Here is a 15,679-nt window from a genome sequence, read left to right on the forward strand (position 1 = left end):
TTTTTCAGTAACCAATTGAGTGGATGCTGAATGTTTCTAAGACACTGTACGTGAAAGTCTTTTCCACACGGTGCTATCCCGTCCGCAATTACCTCTTTGGTCTCCCAGGGGACAGCTTTTTGTTCTTCTAATTCTCTGCGAAAGAGCTACTTTTCCTGGGGCGCCGGGGTGGCTCAGTCGGTTGAACATCCAACTCTTGGTTTGGGCTCAGGTCATGATCTCCTGGTTCTTGAGATTGAGCCCCACGTTGGGCTCTGTGCTGACAGCCTGCTTGAGATTCTCTCCCCCCACTCTGCCCCTTCCCCACTCATGCTCTCTCCCTCCCTCTCTCTCTCTCAAAATAAATAAATAAAAACATTAAAAAATAACTACTTTTCCTGGCCTTTAATGGCTATGCCCACCTTGTGAACTACCCCCTTCTCCTCTTGTACGTTTCTCGTTTTCTTCTTCCTCACTGAGTCTCAGCTGGAATTTTGAGCCATGATGGGCAGGCTTCTGAGCAAGGGGCTTCCTCCCTTGTGTGGCTAAAACTCCTTCATTCTCCACAAGACTTGTGGTCACTAGCTGTTCCACTTCCTCCAGAAGCCTGCCCTCCACGTGCCCCGAAACTGCTCTCACCCACATCACCGGGCACCCACCTCACGGTCACTTCGGCCACTCAATACATTTGTGGCCTTTGACCCTGTTTCTGGCTTCTCTCTTGACAATCTGTAGCTTTCCTGACCATGTATGCCTTGGCCTCCCCAGGGCTCTCTCCTCATCATGTGGGTTTGCTTTTTATTTTAATTTAATTTTATTTTTTCATTTTTTTTTTTTGAGAGAGAGAGAGAGAGAGAGAGAGAGAAAGAGACAGAGTGCAAGCAGGGGAGGGGCAGAGAGAGAGGGAGACACAGAATCCAAAGCAGGCTCCAGGCTCAGAGCTGTCAGCACAGAGCCCGACGCGGGGCTCGAACTCACAAACCACGAGATCATGACCTGAGCCACCCAGGCACCCCTACGCACCATACAGTCGATAAGTGTCCCGTAAGTCTTTATCTGTGCACTGAAACTCCGTTACGTACAATATTCTCTACCTTTCCTTGGAATGGAACATTGGCCCCTCTGGAATCAAACCTAAATCCTGCCAAGAGTACACTTGTAAAAACAGACCTTCTTAAAGACTAGAATTTCTGAAGATCTGAAAAAAAAAAACTAAATAAACAATGAGCATAATGCCTGCTGAAAAAGAAGGTGACCCTCATCTCAGGACGTTAAGCCAGAGCTGCGACTGGTGCCTGTAAGCCACCACTTGGTCTAATCGAAGGGTTTCATGGTTCTGGTAAATTTCTCGAATTGCATCCCTGTGAGGTTTGGACCTTCCGGGGAAGAGACCATCACGACCCACACATGGGCAGACATGGGGCAGCAGACAGCTGTCTTAAGGGGGCAGCATGGAGGGGGTGTTGCCAACCCCAGGATTGCCCTTCTTGATTCATATCGTTGGGGGAAACGCTTTCCCTCTACTGGTGCAGACCCAGTGGCGGGGGCCCAGACACTTAACAACAGACAGGAGAAAAGAGGGCAAGTTTAGTCACGCACATGTGAGCTCTCTCACTGCCCCTGAGCAGTGAGAGAGCAGGGTCCGTGTGCCAACCATAGGGTGAGGGGGGCAGACAGGGCTGCTGTGGGGAGACATTGAATTCTTAGGGGAGATGGGAGGTGTGGCCGCTGTGGAAATGTCTGCCAAGGCAACTTCCCATCCTGGGGCCAGCCAGTCTCCTTCCCTGTGGGGGTGAAGCTGCTTTCTCAGACGAAGCTTCTCTCTGAATCCGCTGTATGTTACCTATCTCCAGGCAGAGCTCTTGCCTGCAATGTGACCAGAAGGATCCTTCTTCAGGGCCTCAGTGGAGCCCAGAGCTGAGCTCCCACTCCCGTGGGCATTGCCCAAAGCACCGTGGGTTGTGCTCAACAAGACCCCCAGGCCCTCCAGGGGGCCCACAGTCCAGCATTCCTGGCAGGACACGGGCAAGATTCCCACGCTTCGTTGCACAATGCAGGCGTCATCTTTAAGAAGAAAGATGCGTACTTGCTGGGTCTGTCTGTGTCCCTCCAATGCATGCGGTGAAACCCTAGCACCCAAGGGGATGATGGATTAGGAGGGGGGCATCTGGGAGGAGATTGGGTCATGAGGTAGAGCCCTCCTGAAGGGGGTTAGTACCCCTGGGAGGAGACCCCAAGAGAGCCCCTGCCGCTCCCACCCCAAGAGGGCGCAGTGAGGACACCTCAGCAGACACTAGACCAGCCCGCACCCTGATCTGCCTCCGGCCTGCAGAGCTGCCTAATTTGTAAGCCACCCCGTGTGTGGGACTCTGAGCGGCCTCAACGGACTGAGATAAGACATTTTTTCTAAGACTACCCAAGGGGAATAAATGTATTTTCATTTCCCAGATGCTTCCTGTAGCTTTCGTCTGCAACCAGAGCAGACGCGAATCTGAAGACAGCACTGTCCCCACTGCAATAACCCACCAGAGCCAGGGGGAGCCCCCACGGCACCCAGGATCGGCCAGCTTTGAAGAAAGGCACCTCGCCACTCAAGCTCCGGCGTGAGCGTCTCATCATTTACGGGCACTAACTTGTCCACAGTGTGGCCCTGAAATACATTCAGAAATTAGCTCAGCTCCTTCTCTCCCCCCTCCCCCCCACCTGATTCCATTCTCGGTTTCCCTGGATGCCATGGGCCCTGGTGACTGTTCTGTGGCTGGAGAGCAGAGCCAGGCCACCTCGTCCCAGGCGTTAATCATCCAGAACGGTATCTGAGAGACAGCCAAGGTGCTCGGGTCTGCGTTTCAAGTCACTTTTTATTCCTTAGAGGAGCCGGTTATTTTTACTGTACCACCGGACACACGCTTCTACAGCAGACCCAGGCTTGATGATTAAGGAGCTAATTCAAGTCACCTGAGTAAGTATTAGCACGGGTCTCGATAATCTAGCAAAGCCATGAGGGACTCTTTACAAGGCCAAGGTAGTTTTCAGGAAGTATGAACAGGGCTGATCCGAGGTTTTCAGACGAGGGCAATGAACACGGTGTGGGGGGTGCTGACCCTTCTGGACCCCCGTGCTTTTGTCCACTTGGCACATCTCCTACAATGAATGCACATTACTTCTGAAAAGAGAAAAAGCAAATCTAAAGTTAAACTTAATTTGAACCGGGAAAAGCGGGGTGGAAGTTTATGGAAAGGACCAAAGGGAAAGCTGAAAATTCATCGCATGTACTTTTAATTGAAATCGAATTTTCTGGCATCATTCAAGTATTTACTGGCTTTGGGGGGGCAGGGAGAAGGGGAGGGTGTGTGGCTCGTGAAGTGTGTTCAAATGGTGGGATTCGGTCCCGTTCTTACATGACAGGTCTTAACAACTACTCTTTGATGAAGGTGGAACCATTAAAAATAATGGTTGAGGAGACGCAGGGGGAGAGCGGCTCAGTCAGTTAAGGGTCCAACTTCAGCTCAGGTCATGATCTCACGGTTCAAGGGTTTGAGCCCCGTGACCGGCTCTGCTCTGTGTGTGGAGCCAACTTGGGATTCTCTCTTCCACTTTCTCTCTGCCCCTCCCCCACTCACAAGGGCACATTCTTCCTCTCTAAAACATTTTTTTTTTTTTGAAGAAAATAGATGTTGAACCATATGAAACCAGCACATGAGCTTTGATGACCTAAAAATGGAGATTTCAGGGGCGCCTGGGTGGCTCAGTCGGTTAAGTGTCCGACTTCGGCTCAGGTCATGATCTCACGGTCTGTGGGTTTGACCACTGCATCGGGCTCTGTGCTGACAGCTCAGAGCCTGGAGCCTGCTTTGGTTTCTGTGTCTCCCTCTCTCTCTGACCCTCCCCTGTTCATGCTCTGTCTCTGTCTCAAAAATAAATAAACACTAAAAAAATTTTTAAAAATAATAATAATAAACATGTTTCCTTTCAGCTGCATAAATTAAAAATGCTCAGCCTTAGCCTATGCCAACACCCCACCGGAGAAGACAAGGGCCAGCTGCATTTCAGGGGCACTTTCTTTCTTTCTTTTTTTTTTTTTTTAATGTTTATTTATTTATTCTGAGAGAGAGAGCAGGGGAGGGGCAGAGAGAGAGAGAGGGTGGGAACGTTCCAAACAGGCTCCTCATAGTCAGTGCAGAGCCGGACACGGGACTTGAACTAATGACCCTGGGATCATGACCTTGGCCGAAGGCAAGAGTCAAATGCCCAACTGACTGAGCCCCCCAGGGACCCCTCAAACACGACAAAGCAAAAATAAACAATACATGAGATTCCATTATCCAGAAATAAACCAGTGTTACTTAGTGTAGTGGAAAGATCTTTCCAGATATTTCCCGACTCTGCCCTCAAATACGTCCGTTCCCAGGAAGCCTTACAGGTGGCATCACAGGAAGGGGTGCTGGGGTCTGAGTGTGGTGTACCAGGCCCTTCACACGCCGGTCACGTTTCTTCTGGATCCCCACCCTTGACGAATATCCCCTTGCGAGTTTCTTTCTGAGTCTGTGGGACTAAGTCCTTGAGGTAAATTCCCAGAAGTGCGATTGCCTAACCCCTGCCCCAATTTCATTGTTCTCTACAAAATTGCAAAACCCATACATACTTGTTTTTTTTTTTTCTTTCAATCAAATAGTGCATAAGAATGCAAAGTAAAGGGGCCCCTGGGGGCCTCAGTCAGTTAAGTGTCTGAGTCTTGGTTTCAGCTCAGGTCAGGATCTCACGGTTGTTTGAGTTCCAACCTGGCAGCGGGCTCTGTGCTGACAGAGCAGAGCCTGCTTGGGATTCTCTCTCTCCTTCTCTCTCTGCCCCTCCCTCATTCACGTTGTCTCTGTCTCTCTAGGAATAAATATTTAAACTTAAAAAAAAAAAAAAAAGAATGCAAAGTAAAAATGAAATGGCCCCTGATTCTCAGCCATCCTATACGACTCCTGGGGGTGGTTGCTGTAAATAGTTAAGAAGGACTTTAATGAAGCAAGTTAGGGTTTAAATCTCTGTTCTCTCTCTTAATAAATATTCAACCAGGGAAAGGCTCTTAGTCTGTTTAATGCTTAATTTCCTCATCTGACAATGAAGTTAGTATCTGCTCACCTCCTCTCAGGGAGTTTTAGGACACTTAAATAAAATATATGTGAAATGGAACATTCACCAAAATGTATCTGTACACAGATCACGATGGAAATATCCATAATTGTCAAAAATCTGAAATCATTCATGCCAGACCTTCCAGGTAGAAGACAAGTAGAAAACAAACAGCAAAAGGAGAGGTAGAAAATGCAACGAAAAGCAAGAAAAAATGACCTGTGGTACTGACCCATTGGTACAGCTGCTACGACCTCCTTTTTCTTAAGGACTAACATACTTTTTACTAGCTGGCTGAGCTGGGTGAGCCCAGGCAGTTATGGGGATATAGTAACCAGAGTGGCCCAATCATACTCAGACCCCAGCTCTGCCACTGGCTGGCGCTTGGGTGTCGTTTTCTTCCACAGGAACATGGCATTTCCCCCGCAAAAAAAAAAACATCCATTAGAGTCCTAACCCCTAGTGACTCAGATGTGACCTTATGTGGAATGGGGTCATTGTGATGCAGTTTGTGAGTCTGAGACGAGGTCACAATGGGGTGGCCTGGGCTCCTAACCCGCTGTGACTGGTGTCCTTAGAAGAACGGGGCCATCTGATGACTCAAACATGCAAGAAGGATGATGTGACAACGGAGGTGATGGAGGTGAGGCAGCTGCCAGCTGAGGGTCGCCGAGGGACACCAAGGGTCACCCGTAACCACCTGAAGCTGGGAAGAGGCAAAGAAGGATGTCCCCACAGCTTTCAGAGAGAGCACGTGTCTGTGGACACCTTGATCTTGGACTCTGAATGAACCATTAGATACAGGTCTCTGTTGTTTGAAGTCGCCACTTTGTGTACATTGTTACGGCAGTCCTGGGGAACTAACGCTCATCTGCCTAGAAAAATCCGTGGCAGAAGGTGGCGGACTCCCACTAGTACAGCTGGAACCCTTGTGTTCCACATGAAACATCAGTAGACTCTGAAAGGTTAGGAAGAGAAGACATACTGCCAGCACAGCCACTTGGGACACGCACACACACACACACACACACACACACACGAAAAAGCCACCTAAATATGCAGCCACCGTATGACTTGAATGCACTTCTGGGCACTTACCCCAGAGAAATGACATCTGCACGTGGATGTTCATATCAGGTCAGTCCCAACAGCCAACGACTAAAAACAATGCAATTGTGCTTGACTGAGTGAATGAACACACCAGTTCCAATGCATCCACACCGCGGAAAACCACTCAGAAATATAAAGAACCAATGGGCAACAACCTGGATGAATCTCCAGGGAATTAACCTGGGTGAAAAAAGCCAATCCCAAAAGGTTATGTACTGTAGACTTCACTGATACCATGTTCTTGACGTGACACAATCATAGGGACAGAGAACAGATCCGTGGCCACCAGGGGTTCAGGAGGACTGGGTGGGAAGCAGGTGGTGTATCTGTACAAGGGCGATGATGTCATCCTTGTGGTGATGGAACTGTCCTATATTTGACCGCATCCGTGGTGGTTTCCTGGTTGTGATGTACCGTAGTCTCATAAGATGTCCTCACTGGGGGAAAACTGGGTAGGCTATATGGGATTTCTCTGTGTTAGTTCTTTCAACTATGTGTGAATCTACAAACATCTCAAAGTAAAAAGCTTAAAAAAAATCGCCGTGAGGAGGAAAGAAAACAGTAGATGTAGCACCCTCGGTACGATGCGGGGCAGGCAGCAGGGAGCCACAGGGCTGAGACTGGAGTGCCCCTGGGCACACCGGACCGCTGCTCTCCCCGTAGGGCCATCGGGTGTCAGCTCCCGCAGAATCCGGGAGACTCGCGTTCTCCCCGTCTCTCTGCCCTGCCATTCACAACGCATTGGTTCACGTTCAGGCCACATGTGCACAGGCTCCCAAGGCTTCTCCAGCTGTAGGTGTCCTGTATGGGCTGGCCTACGCTCACCCGCGTCCCTCTGAGAGCAGAGAACCTATTCCCGGAAGCCTCGCTCACAGCTTCGTGGCCAGGATTGCTTCACTTACAAAATCAGCTAGCGGGATGGAACCACTGTGCTTAGGTCAGATCAGCCTGGATTAACCTCCGGACCGGGGACGGAGCCAAGCTTCCTGATTCAAGTGCAGAATCACGTCTATGCCGGCCAGAGAGGAGGAGGTGGGAGGCTTGGCAACAGTGCCCCTCTCCTGCCTTGCCTCGCCCTCCCACGGCCAGCCACCAGGCACCCTGCCTGGGTTTGTACACTGGTCCGGGCAGGAGCTGGGTTCTGCCCAGGTTCCCACCCCCTGCACACCGCAAGTGCCCCGTGCTTATAAACAATACATATTCGCAGAGATGACACATTCATTCTGCCTCCTGAGCGTCTAATTAAACGTACACCCATTAACTGTATCACGATGGCTCAGGTTAGAAACTTAACGAGTCCCCAAGCCTGCAACCCACTTAGTTTCTGCAGAAGCTGTAAATCCTTCCTGCTCTGTGAGCTTCTAAATTGGATTTGTGCCTTCCGCTTTTTGAGTCGAACGCAACCTGTGTTGTTATATTCTGTGCTTTCTCTGTTTCCCTGTGATTTAAGCCCACGTGGATTGCTGTATCCTCACGATCCACGTTCTCTAACTGTTCTCCACATCTCCTACGGGAGGGCAAGAAAACGCAGGTGTTCCAACTTCTGCCTAGTGACTCACGTGGCCCACCAAGTAAGCCAGCGATTTTCCACCACAAACTTTGCGTCACTTTTTTTTCTCCCCAAGTAAAGCTGTTGACTAAGTCGACTATTAGTTTGAATTTGAAAGTACCATATCCCCTAAGCAGAGGCTAGCCTGGCTTCTCTGTCTCTGTCTCTCTTTTTGTTTTTACTTGTCCCTGAATCACCAGGGAGAAATGATTCTAACCCATAAAATGGTTATGTTGCAAACCAAACAGAGGTTCCCATATTCTCCTTAAGATTCTTCACTGGATTTCCATGCTTCCTGGATTGGACTTAAATTTCTGGATCTCATTCTCAAAGCCACCCGCCGTTTTGCCCATATCTGCCTCAGACTCTTGCAGATCTATCGAGTTCTGGTTTCCCTGCCTATCTTCCCTGTAACACAGAATATAAATGTGAGATGTTAGACATCAGCTCCTAGCAAGGCCTAAAGACATTATCCTGGCCAAGAAGAAAAGATTTAGCAGAAATAATGGTGCATCAAGAATCCAGAATGGTTTATGTCTCCTGAGTTCATTGCCAATTTATCTTCAGGAGAGGTTCTGCTTGTGTCGAGTTTGAAGCATCAGGACTTAAAGACAAGACGTGCTGGTAACAGCAGTTAGTTCTGGGCTGATTTGCAGGGTTTACAGAACCGATTGTCATCCTCAGGCACTCACACTGAGGACATTTCAAAACTGTCATCCCAGAGACAGTAGAGGGCACTCTGGGTAAATACTAAAGTAAAGAAAAAGCAAACATCCCAGAATGGAATGTGACCCGGAGTGCTGGGTACAGTGTGCGATAAGGCTCGCCGTCAAACTCCTCTTGCTAAAAGCTAACCTGGTCTTTTCTGATGGATTATGTTCTCAGTATCCTGGAGCTCTGCTGTCCCCGGAAGCTGCTAGCCACATGCGCATATCTGAGTGGGTTCACATTTAAAATTCATCTCCTCTGTTTGGGTGGCTCCCTCGGAAAAGGGCCCCACTTCAGCTCAGGTCACGATGTCACGGTTCGAGAGTTCGAGCCCCATGTCGGGCTCTGTGCTGACAGCTCGGAGCCTGGAGCCTGCTTCGGATTCTGGGTCTCCCTCTCTCTCTGTACCTCTCTGCTTTCTCTCTCTCTCAAAAATAAATAAACATTAAAAAAAATTATTAAAAAAATTCAGCCCTTCACTTGCACTGGTCACATTTCTTATCCTCAATAGTCACGTGTGGCTAGTGGCTACCATGTTGGACAGCACAGACATGGAAATATTTCTATCGTCGTAAGAAAGTTCTAGACAGCGCTGTTGAAATCTCAGTTCTCATATTTGTTACAATTGAATATGTAATCAGAGTATGCCACCCCCAAATATGCCACTTTGCCATAAAGGTTATATTGAGCCGAAGGAACTAAGAACCAGCAGACACGGGGCGCCTGGGGGGCTCAGTCAGTTAAGCGTTCGACTCTTCATCTTGGCTCAAGTCATGATCTCGAGGTTTGTGTGTTCGAGCCCTGCATCGGGCTCTGTGCTGACAGCATGGAGCCTGCTTGGGCTTCTCTGTCTCCCTCTCTCTGCCCTTCCCCTGCTCGTTTTCTCTCTGTCTCTCAAAATAAGTAAACTTGAGAAAAAAAAAAAAAAGAAAGAAACAGTAGACACAGGAAGCCCTGCCATCTCCTTCCACGTAAGAACAGGAAGTGAATCTGCCTTGGGAAGGGGTGCCCCTGTCTCAAACCAGGAAGGGAGGACCGCCTTTATCACCAGAGATGGCGGTGGTCCCAGGATGCCTCTGCATAAACCGTCTCACTGAATAACCCTCAGCTTCCATTAGTATCCCCGTATAGTTCCTTTCCCACAGCGTCTGCTCCTGGATGCCCAAACCCCATTTCCTTGGTCTGGTCACTTCTCCATGACTTAACTGTCTTTGTTACAGTGGTATATATGCCCCCACTCCCATAACTGGACCCCTTCTCTGGGTCTCCATCTCTGTGCAGGCCTCCACTCATGGGGAAAAATTAAATTATCAACAAGTGAAATGTGTCTGCCTTTTCTCCTGTTAATCTGTCTTTTGTCAGTCTGATTATAGACCCCCTACCCTAAGGGGGCAGAGGAAGATTGTTTCCTCCCTTACATAAGCCACCAAGAATAACGGAAATTGGGACCAGTCTAGCAGAGAGGCTGAACTCCCGAGGTCTGATGAGCCTGAATGTCCTAGGGACAGAGGGTATCCATGGCATGAAGTCACTTGGCTTCCAATCAGGTGACATCACCTGGCCACCCTTCCAGTGGCTTTCTCTTATTTTGGAGAAAAATTTCAGTTAGAGAAAGAAGAAAGTATTTTTCAGTTAAAAAGTAAGAGATATTGGTCTGAATATCCTTTGGGATTCTGTTCTATATAAATTCTTGATTAATTTCTTTTTTAAAAATTTTAATGTTTATTTATTTTTGAGAGACAGAGAGTGTAAGCAGGGGAGGGGAGGAGAATATCATTTGGGATTCTGTTCTATATATATCCTTGATTAATTTCTTTTTAAAAAATTTTTAATGTTTATTTTTGAGAGAGAGAGATAGAGAGAGAGAACAGGGGAGGGGCAGAGAGAGAGAGGGAGACACAGAATCCAAAGCAGGCTCCAGGCTCTGAGCTGACAGCACAGAGCTTGACATGGGGCTCGAACCCACAGACCGTGAGATCATGACCTGAGTCAAAGTCGGGCGGGGGCTGAACTGACTGAGCCACTCAGGCGCCCCACTTGTTTAATTTCAACTCCCGAGCACATTACTGTTCCTCTTAGAGGACTTCAAAACCGTATTTTAAAAGTAACATGAAATTGAAGATAAAATGTAAGCAAGTGTATTAGTAGATCAAATATGTTTCTAGAGTTGACAGAAACACTAAAGGTTATCTCATCTAATTTCATCTTTTGGTGATAAAAACTCTGTGACCTGAAAAGTTGAGGCAGCTCTCCTAAATGCTCAAGGTTACCGCTGAGGATTAGAACTCACATCCAGACTCAACCTAGTATTTTTTCCCTTATGTTATGATTATATAAGATGTTTTTATTTAAACTGTAGGCCTTCTAAAGTTTCTCACTGAGATTAGCACTAGCTAGATTTTCTCTTTCCTTTTTTATACAGCCAGACGTTTTACTTGCTCTCAGCCTCACCCCGCCCCCCCGCCGAACAGAGGTCAGTAAGATGAGTTTCATGACCTCAGATCCAGTGCAGTGTGGTTTCCTTCGGTAAATGCAGGGAGAAAGGAAGGAGAAACAGTCTCTTGGAGTTTTATGTAAGACAAAGTGATTAAGAACACCAACGCAGTGCCGTCTGCAAGGGTGACAGATATGAGAAGTGCTTTATTCATGAGATTTTGGTAATTTTGTTCTCCAGCCCCATCCAACTGACCTATGGGTTGAGACTATGGTGAAACTGTGTTCAGCATTCACCACTGGCCTCTCCTGGGGTCGCGAGGACAACGTCCTGCTGAGGCCACACCAGGTAAAGAATGTTCCAGGCAAATCAATAACAGCATCAACATTTCAATTGGTTATTTTATTTGTGCTTTTAAGAAAGACGCTGAATCACAGCAATCCCTTGAAATGGACGACTTAACTGTTATGGAAAGAATAGGTCCCTTTGTGCTTCTGCATTTCAAATAAGCCCCCGGGGAAACCAAATCTACCTAAGCCTGACTGGCTTTTCCTTAAGTCTGAAAATAAAAATTTGCTGATCCTGGACATAAATTTTATTTTTCCTTCTGGCTATATCCCCTAATTATATGGCTCTTCATTGCAAAGCTAAAAATAATAGGTAAGATGTCACGAGAGATAGTTCTCAAAGCAAAGGACAGCCTCCCAATTATCAAAGGGCAGGCTAAGGAGCTGCTCCCACCGCGGTAATTAAATTAATAGGAATATGCTAATTGAATGCAAATCCCTTGTCAGTGTTATGCTAATTATGGTCCCCTCAAGCTTACTAAGAAAATTACCGATTATTTCAGCATTAATGAACTTTCAGATTTTGTGGGTGAATACTGAAAAACGTTCTTACAAGTCTTCTATGATATTATCCAAGGTGATATTTGGATAGTAAAAGATCTGGGTTCCAATTGTTCTCTCTTGGATCAATTTCTGAGCCTGGCTGATGAGGACAGCAGCCTGGAGGCCAAGAACCTGGGGAGGACTGTTGGAAGGTGAAGGTCACCTCTGGACGTTGCCAGAAGGATGGGCCAAAGGTGAAGCTGTTCTAGTTCAGGGGTGATGTTTGGAAACCAAGTGGGTGCCCGCATTTCAGATGGGTTACATTCCTCTCCCTGTGGTTTTGGCTTGGGAAGGCCCATCCTAGCACTGCAGTGAAGCAGGTCTGCGTCCAGTGAGCTTCAAGCTCTTGCTTCGGCCATGACACCTCCACTGGCGCTGGGCCAGTGCCAATGACCTCTTCACGGCTCCACAGCTGAGTGAGGCAGAGTCCTTTAGATCGATCTGCACAACTTTTTTAGGTCGCACAGATCTCCTCCCCCACCCCCCACAGGAGAAGGAACTCACATGCTGCGTTCTGTGGGAAGGATTTTATCACAAGGATTAGAGTTGGCTCTGAGGCTGGGGTCCCTAGGGGAATGGTGGAAATGTAAATATTTAGGGCACTTGGGTGGCTCCGTTAGTTAAGCATCAGACTTCCACTCAGGTCATGATCTCTCCGTTCGGGCTCTGTACTGACAGCTCAGAGTCTGGAATCTGCTTTGGATTCTGTCTCCCCCTCTCTTTGCCCCTCCCCCATTCATGCTGTCTCTCTCTCAAAAAACAAATTTTTAAAAAACGAAAAAAAAGAAATGTAAATATTTAAATATGTTTGCATTTAAAATATTAAAAAGAGGGGTGCCTGGGTGGCTCAGTCGGTTAAGTGTCCGACTTCAGCTCAGGTCATGATCTCGCGGTCCGTGAGTTCGAGCCCCGCGTCGGGCTCTGCGCTGACAGCTCAGAGTCTGGAGCCTGATTCCGATTCTGTGTCTCCCTCTCTCTCTGTCCCTCTCCCCCTCACGCTCTGTCTCTTTCTCTCAAAAATAAATGTTAAAATTTTTCTTTAAATATTAAAAAGAGTAACATAAATAAATAAGATGAAAATAAAATGAACTAATGAAATAAAAATTCATGAATTCATACTGGTAATAAATAACTGGGCAGTTAAAAATATATAAAATTAAAAATTCTGAATAAGATAAAATAAAAACTCATATATTTTACTGAGTAAAATGAAAATTCAGGAGTTCATACTAATAATAAAAATCTGGTGGCTACCTACCACCTTAACAAGTGATGGAAGTCAATGAAGTTAACGTCATCAAAAATGGCAAACTGTCATTGCTTATAAGAAGAGCCCAAATAATCTTAAAAGTATCTGCTAGAACTAATAAGTGAATTTAGCCTGGTCAAAGGATACAAGGTCAATATATAAAAATCAATTGTATTTCCGTATATAAGCAATGAGCAATTAAAAATTCAAACTAAGAGGGGCGCCTGGGTGGCGCAGTCGGCTAAGCGTCCGACTTCAGCCAGGTCACGATCTCGCGGTCCGTGAGTTCGAGCCCCGCGTCAGGCTCTGGGCTGATGGCTCAGAGCCTGGAGCCTGTTTCCGATTCTGTGTTTCCCTCTCTCTCTGCCCCTCCCCCGTTCATGCTCTGTCTCTCTCTGTGCCAAAAATAAATAAAAAACGTTGAAAAAAAAAATTAAAAAAAAAAAAAATTCAAACTAAGAAAATACCATTTATAATAGCATCAAAAGCCTGATGTGGGAGTGCTGATAGAAGTGTTCTAAATCATGAATGTGGTGGTGACTACATGGTTGTATACGTTTGTGCAAACTCATAGAATTGTACACTTAAAATCAGTGAAGTTTTTGTTATGTAAATTATTCCTCGGGAAAGACAGCACCTAGTTGGATTTTGCTCCAACGCAGGAAATCATTGGAGGGTTCTGTACGGAGGAGTGACGTGATCTTTCATTTAAGAAAGATCATTCTGTCGAGGCGCCTAGGTGGTTCAGTTGGTTAAGCGTCTGACTCTTGATTTTGGCACGGGTCATGATCTCAGGGTTCATGGTGTTACAGGAGGGTGGGAGAGACACTGGTCCCGGTCTCCCGGAGTCGAAGAATGAATCTCATGGACAACAGAGAGTGAGCAAAGCGATAGAGTTTATTGAGCTGAAGTTACAAAGCTCTCAAGAGTAAGAGGGGTCCCTGACTGGGTTGCCACCAAGGATTTTTGTCTTTGATTTTTTATTGGGACCTTATCAGAACGTTCGTGAGACTCCAGTCATGGCACCTAGCCCAGGTGGGTCTGGGATACATTTACCCTTTTTTTTTTTTCCAAAACCCTTCAGCCTCTCACTTGGACTGCAGCCTGCCTCCCTGAGGATCCCTTATCTATCCCTGCCTAATGCTAGACCTTCACCTACTCAGTGGGACCAAGCCCCGCCTAGGGCTCTGCACTGACACTGACACTGACACTGCAAAGCCCACTTAGGATTCTTTCTCTGCTTCTCTCTCTGCCCCTCCTGTCTCTCAAAACAAATTATCTTAAAAAAAAAAATCATTCTGTTGCTGTAGGGAAATAGGGAGATGGATTTACAAGGTGTTATGGGGAAGTTGTGTCTCCCAAGATATGTTAAGTCTCAACCCCCAGCACCTGTCAGTGTAACCGTATTTGGAAGCAGAGTCTTTGCAGACGTTCAAATTATGATAAGGTAATCAGAGTGGGCCTTAGTTCAATATGACTGGTGTCCTTGCAAGAAGACTCGAGTACCATGACCTGAGGACACTCACAGGAGAGATTGTAGTGATACAGCTGCCAGGCAAGGGACGCCCAGGATGATAGGATGATGGCACCGAGAGAAGCTACAGAGGGCAAGGCTCGATCGTAGACTTCTGGCCTTCAGAACCATAAAACAAGAAATTTCTCTTGTTCTGTGTCCCCCTCTCCCGGGGTGTGGCAATTTGTTATGGGAGCCCCAGGACACTAACAGAGTGCCACTGCCATCATCTCCTAGCCACGACAGCGCTTCAAGCAGAGTGTGCCAGCAGGCAAATTCTGAATCCGTTTCTAAGGCATGTGGTGTCTAAACGTGGTGTCTCTCCCGGTGGGATGGGGGCCCCCAAACGTGAGGCTATGATGGGGGTGGAAGCCAGGGGCGAGGGAAGTGAAAGAATTCACCTGAGGCAGAGCAAAGGGGATGCACTTTTGCATACAGGGCAAGGGAGCAGCGGCTGTCTGCAAGGAGACAGTGGGCGGGGGCTACTTTAAAGGGGGAAGACGAAGTATGGCAAGGCATGCAATTCTCCCTGTTTGCGTAACTGCGCCTGGTTGTAAGTAGCCCGTTGGTCAGTTAGGGGCTACGGCTGTCCTGAGGTGGGTCTCCTGATGGGCCTGTGGGTATTCAGCCAGGGGGTCGCCGTGGACCCTTTCTGCATTCCACCGCTCAAGCCTGTTTCCCTAAAAGCGGCCTCCACAAGGCAGGCCGTCAGGAGGAGGGATGCGTGCGGGGGAACGAGGGGAGCGAGCCTGCCCTCCGGGTTTCTGACTCGAGCAGCTGCGATGGCAGAGCTCCGGCTTATGGAGGCGGGAGCCTGGCGGGGGCCACCGAGCTGGACGGACTAGTCTGGGAGTCCAGGGGAGAGGTCGGCACATGAGGGACTGGGCTGCGCAGAGATGCTCCTCCGGACCCCTCCACCTGCTTCCCAAAAGCAAAGTGTCTGTCAACGAGGCAGCGTGCTGCCCCACTTCCCATAATGCTCCCCGCCCAAAATAGGAACAACAAAAACAACCCAAACCCCCAATCACTACGGCGCACGCTGATGCCCTAACCTGCTTTCCGGCAAAACTCCAGGCGTCCGGAGCTGGGGCCCTGCTGGGTTGGGCATTGAGCTTGTCAATCATAGGAG

The 15,679-nt window shown here is 47.8% G+C and overlaps 1 long non-coding RNA gene across 1 annotated transcript; it reads right to left on the minus strand.

Moving 5' to 3' along the window:
- Positions 1–2,939: 2,939 nt before the first annotated feature.
- Positions 2,940–5,718, minus strand: LOC102954418. Its single transcript, XR_006208271.1, has 2 exons — positions 5,330–5,718; positions 2,940–3,142 (listed from the first exon to the last, which is right to left on the minus strand). It is a non-coding gene; the product is annotated as an uncharacterized LOC102954418 (long non-coding RNA).
- Between the last annotated feature and the right edge of the window lie 9,961 nt (positions 5,719–15,679).

The sequence above is a fragment of the Panthera tigris genome, chromosome A1 (assembly GCF_018350195.1).
Source record: "Panthera tigris isolate Pti1 chromosome A1, P.tigris_Pti1_mat1.1, whole genome shotgun sequence".
In the NCBI taxonomy this organism is placed as follows: Eukaryota; Metazoa; Chordata; class Mammalia; order Carnivora; family Felidae; genus Panthera; species Panthera tigris.